Source organism: Castor canadensis, chromosome 5 (assembly GCF_047511655.1).
Source record: "Castor canadensis chromosome 5, mCasCan1.hap1v2, whole genome shotgun sequence".
Classification (NCBI taxonomy): domain Eukaryota; kingdom Metazoa; phylum Chordata; class Mammalia; order Rodentia; family Castoridae; genus Castor; species Castor canadensis.
Genome location: NC_133390.1, coordinates 65581118 through 65587117, shown reverse-complemented (window position 1 = coordinate 65587117; position 6000 = coordinate 65581118).

Genomic DNA, 6000 nt, shown 5'->3' with positions numbered 1-6000 from the left:
TTTTGGGGGCCATTGGCTTGGTAAATCTTCTTCCAGCCTTTCATCTTAAGCATATGCTTATTTCTGTCAGTGAGATGAGTCTCATGTAAGCAACAAATTGTTGGATCTTCCTTTTTAATCCATTTTGTCAAACTGTCTTTTGATGGGTGAATTAAATCCGTTAACATTAAGCGTTAGTACTGATAGGTATGTGGTGATTCCTGCCATTTAGTTGTCTTAGTTGTTTGAAGGTTTGATTGTGTGTACCTAAGTTGATGTTACTCTCTACTGTCTTGCTTTTTCTTTTCCTCTGGTTTGGTGCTGCCTGCCTTTTCATGGTTATGTTGGGTTTCACTTTCTGTGTGCAGAATCCCTTGCAGAATCTTTTGTAGTGGTGGCTTTGTGGTCACATATTGTTTTAGTTTCTGCTTATCATGGAAGACTTTTATTGCTCCATCTATTTTGAATGATAGCTTTGCTGGGTAGAGTATCCTGGGGTTGAGGTTATTTTCATTCAATGCCCGGAAGATCTCACACCACGCTCTTCTTGCTTTTAATGTTTCTGTTGAGAAGTCTGCTGTGATTTTCATGGGTTTACCTTTATATGTTACTTGTTTTTTCTCTCTTACAGCCTTCAATATTCTTTCCCTAGTTTCTGAACTTGTTGTTTTAATGATGATATGTCATGGAGTAGTTCTATTTTGATCTGGTCTGTTTGGTGTCCTGGAGGCCTCTTGCATCTGTATGGGAATATCTTTCTCTAGATTTGGGAAATTTTCCATTATTATTTTGTTGAATATATTACGCATTCCCTTCGCTTGCACCTCTTCTCCTTCCTCGATGCCCATGATTCTCAAGTTTGGTCTTTTGATGGAGTCGGTGAGTTCTTGCATTTTCTTTTCACAGGTCTTGAGTTGTTTAATTAATAGTTCTTTGGTTTTTCCTTTAATTACCATTTCATCTTCAAGTTCTGAGATTCTGTCTTCTGTTTGTTCTATTCTGCTGGATTGGCTTTCTGTTTTGTTTTGCAGTTCTGCTTCGTTCTTTTTTCTGAGATTTTCCATATCCTGTCAGTTTTCCTCTTTAATGTTGTCTATTTTTGTCCTGAGTTCATTTATCCATTTATTCATTGTGTTCTCTCTTTCACTTTGGTGTTTATACAGTGCTTCTATGGTTTCCTTTATTTCTTCTTTTGCTTTTTCAAATTCTCTATTTTTGTTGTCTTGGAATTTCTTGAGTGTCTCCTGTACATTTTGGTTGACCCTATCCAGTATCATCTCTATAAAATTCTCATTGAGTACTTGTAGTATGTCTTCTTTTAAATTATTCTTGTGGGCTTCATTGGGCCCTTTGGCATAGTTTATCTTCATTTTGTTGGAGTTTGGATCTGAGTTTCTGTTCTCTTCATTTCCCTCTGGTTCCTGTACTAATTTTTTGCTGTGGGCAAACTGGTTTCCCTGTTTTTTTCTGTCTTCCCGTCATTGTCTTTGCTGTTGTTACTGTCCCTGTACTATGTGCAATTAAGTATTTTCTAGCTTGTAATGATAACAATGGTAATATTTAGAATGGAAGGTTGAGCTGAGATGGAAAGCAAGAAGTTAAAGAAAAGGGGAAAACAAATACACAGACAAGAGGGAGAAAGCAGAACAAGGTTTCAGATAAGAAAGTTTCAAAGGTATAAACAGGGAGCGTTAGTGTACTAATTGACAGTAAGCTGAACAGACATTAGAGAGACAGAGAGAGGATTGAAAATTAAAGATAAAAAAAATAAGTAAATGAAAGAAATATCTATATATAAAAATGAACTAAAATAAAATGGAAAATAGAAAATTAAAAAAAAAAACCAAAAAACCTCCAAGTTTATATGCAATGCAGTTTCAGTCTTAATAATTTGGGTGTCTGTCTCAGTCTCCAGTCCTGGAGATGGTGCCTCAGATGTTGTTCTGTAGTTGTCTCATCAAAGGGGACGCATAAAGTAGAACAAAACTACACACACACACACACACACACACACACACACACACACACACAAAGCCCCACCAAGTGTCCCAAGTTCAAATGCAATACAGTTTCAGTAAGTTTTTCAGCTTGCAGGTGTAATTCGGTTTTTCTCTCATCAAAGGTAGGGAGAAAAAGAAAAAAAAAGAGTCTGGAGACAGTTGTGAGAGTGGTATCTGCAACTGTGGCTTGCCTGCTTGCTGCTCTCAGCCTGCTGTAGCTGGTGGCGTTATTTATGCAGATCTCTGGTGTGAGCTAGCACTCACCTGGTCCCACAGGCTTTGTTTGCTCAGAGTTCTCCTGTGCGGGAGCCTCTGCTACAGGCTTTCCCCTTTCCAAGCACTGGGAAAGGTGACACTGCACCAGCGTTGTCAGGCCTTCATGTTTATTTACAGTTCATGTGGGAGGTGGGTCTTCCCCCCTCTCCTGTGCTGTTTTCCTTCCACCGCCACTTTCACAAGCTTTCCTGCTCCTGATTACTGGGTGGTGCTGCTGCTCCTGCCGGCCATCATGTTTATTTACAGTTCATGTGGGAAGTGGGTCGTCCCTCCTCTCCTGTGGAGTTTTCCTCCCTCCACCACTCTCACAAGCTTTCCTGCTCCTGGTTGCTGGGTGCGTGCCCTGCTCCTGCCAGAGGCTCTCCAGCCCCACCCCGGCTTGTTTATTTACAGTTCTGGGAAGGATTCCCTTCCCCCAATCTTCAGCGCTCAGGGCGCCCCACCCTCTTTCCTGCATGTCTTAATTGTTCTTATTGCTTATTACTCAGTTTCTCTTTTTTTCCCCAGGGTGGAGGTCAGTCTGTCCAGGGGGCTATGCTGCTCTGGCCTAGGCTTGTCTGTGGGAGAACCATGGTACCGCGAATCTCACCCGGTCCGCATCTTCCCAAGCCGTCTGGGTGCTGGCCACTGGTGGCCCAGGGGCCCTCCTCATTTCTCTGTTTAACGTGAGGTGGAGATTCTCTGCACTGGCTGGAAATGTGGAAGGTTCAAAGTTATGCCTTTTCTCAGTGATTATGCCTGCAAAGTGTGTCTCCAGCGTTTCTCCAAGATTTCACTATAGGAGGCTGACTTTCTGCTTCCTACCTCTAGCCGCCATCTTGGAATCTCCTCTCCTTTTTTTTTTTTTTATATCTTATTTTTTTGTTGTTCATTTATTCACATATGCATACAGTGTTTGGGTCATTTCTCCACCCTGCCCCCTCCCCCATCCTTCCCCCCCTCCCCTCCTCAGTTTCAGGCAGGTCCTGTTCTGCCCTTGTGACTGATTTTGTTGAAGAAAAGACATAAGCATAATAAGAAAGACAAAGTGTTTTTGCTAGTTGAGTTAAGGATAGCTAAACAGAAAGATTCCTACTATTGCTCTCATGTACCCATGTTGATTCAACTCTAACTGATCTTTACATTGGTTCTTGATCCCCTGCTAGTGACAACTTGTCGTTTTAAGGTTTCTGTATTAGTTCCTCTGGAGTGGGGACATCAAATGCTTTCATGTTTTGGGTTTTCTACCTCTTCCTATATCTCCTGTACTGAGCTTATACTTGTGCTCTGGATGGGAAGAGAGACCAGATATAGCAGAAAAGAGAAAAAAGAATCTACAAAGTATAAACATGAGCAGGAACCAAAAAGTATCTTCAGTTAATTAGAAACAAAAAATCTTTTTAAGTGATCCAAAATGAGCCATTTTGGATGGTCTAGAAAAATTATATTGAATTGTAAGGAAAGATGTGATTGGTGAATAGTATGCATGCTGTTGAAGTGGTTTTGAAAGCACCAGAACAGAATTCTGAGTTAATGTGCCATAGGGAATAATCATCCTTATCTATTTGATGAAGGCCTTGATAAACACTCAGCTGGGGAACTTTCTTATAGAAGTTCACTTTTTGAAGAAAATGTAACATTGTCTTTATAACCCAGGTTAGGTCCCAAGGAAAAGGGAGTGCTCAAAAATGTCTGCAAATGTTGCTGCTTAGTGAAGCTACTCATGTATTGTTTCATTAGCCCTTGGCACTCATAACAGTTGAGAATTTGGAGTTCATGATAATTTTGATTTTTGGAGGGATTTTAGTCAAACTTTATTGATTACCATACAAACTTAATTTAGCTAAGAGGGGAAATCTTATAAGGTCTAAGCCACAATGTGGAGTGTGAAAGAATGTTGCATTATCCAAGAAAATGTTCATATTTCTAGCTCAAATCCAGACATCTCAGACGGGAAGGTAGTTCAGGGATTTACTGCATTAGCTTTATAAAGAAGTCTTTAAAATACCCCTGTAATCATCACATCAGTGATATCTATTTTGAACATTTTTCTCTACATTTCTACTAGAGTATAATTCTTGATTTGTCTCAATAAAATAAATGCTATAAAATGACATTTCTCATGACTTAACTTCAATTTACTAGTTTTGTACATGGTTCATAAATAGCAAAATTAAATTATATTCAAATTTTGTCTACTATGACTTTACTTGATTGATATCAGTTACAATTCATTTATCTGCTGTCCTGGAAAAATAATATGACTATAAAACCTAATTTTAGTAGAAGGGTCTTCCTATCTCACTGTGAAGATTTGTGCTCATTTGTTTACATTATTTTGAGTCATTATTTTTTCATGAAAAATAACCTCTCAAAGGCAAGGATAATCTTAGAATATCCACAAAGAATAAAACTTCATTTTGCATTCCTTTCTTATTCTTTTTTCAAAGACTTATGCTCTTAAAAAGGTTTTTTGAAGCTACAGTCACTTGGCTGCTTCTATAAGGAAATGCATGCCCATTTAAGTCAATCTGTACTAGGGTGTACATTACCATTTCTGAAATAAAAATAGTTTTTTTTATGTTGGGCCTCATATTACGTATTTTAACTTTTGACTTATTATCTTAGTCATGTCAGAATGAAAAATGGATCTCTCTAGGGACTTCCATTATGTCAGATTGAAAAATCATCTCTCTTGACTGCTTTGGGCAACTGCATGTTCAAAGCCCTTTTGCCTCATTTCTCATACTGCTCTGTGTGGCTTTGCCATCTTCTTGTTTTCAGGCCCATTTCCATTGCTGATGACAAATTTCACACTCAGAGGTCAGACCAGTTCCATGTGTATGCAATAATCCCCAAGCACTTGGCAATGATTTATTCATACGTTTGATTTATTTAAGAAATTCTCATTACCTAAAGCTATTTATTTCCTGAAATGTCAGTTCATATACATGTGTAGTTGTGAAGTAGAATTATTCTTTTAGACACACATACATACAAACACATATACAAGACACACATAGTGGGGCTGGGATGTAGCTCAGTGGTATAGCGCTTGCCTAGCATGCTTGAGGCCCTGGGTTTGATCCCAGCACAAAAAAAAGAAAAGACAAAAAAAAAAACCTCTCCCCAAAACACACATAGTGGTTTGGAGCAAAAGTCATATCAGGTAAAAAAGATTTTTCTTAAAACATGCCATAGTGGTTTCTCTAAGGAAACATTGTGTTGCATGAGCTTCCTGATCTGGTAATCTCAGCCTTAGGAATTGTTCTGTGGAAGACTATAATGCTCTTCCTAGGAAAATCCAGACAAATTCAATCCCTAGATCCTATAGCCATGAAAGAGAATATTGTATGTTGTAACTCTCTGACCTCAATAATCTCATTTTCTGTCTGCCCTCATTGTCTTCTCAGTATTCTATTCTCCTAACTATTTTGATCACTTACAGTAGACACAATAGGCAAGAAGTTGTACAGAAGGCTTTTTCATCTGCCTTCAGTATATCTCATTTATACTATTCAAGGCACCTAGAATACAGCTGTGCTTTAGGTGACCTGACCTATGGTTATATGCTTTGACATCATTCCCCATTCTCTGAGGACTTCCTCAATTCATTCTCTTCTTTGATATGGTCCTGATCACTCTAGTTGGATGAGATCTCTTCTTTCCCATGCCTATGGCAATTTTTCTTTTGCATCATTCTTGTTCCACTGGAACATTCTATTTTTATATGTAATTATTTGTCAACAGATATTGTTAGTTTTTT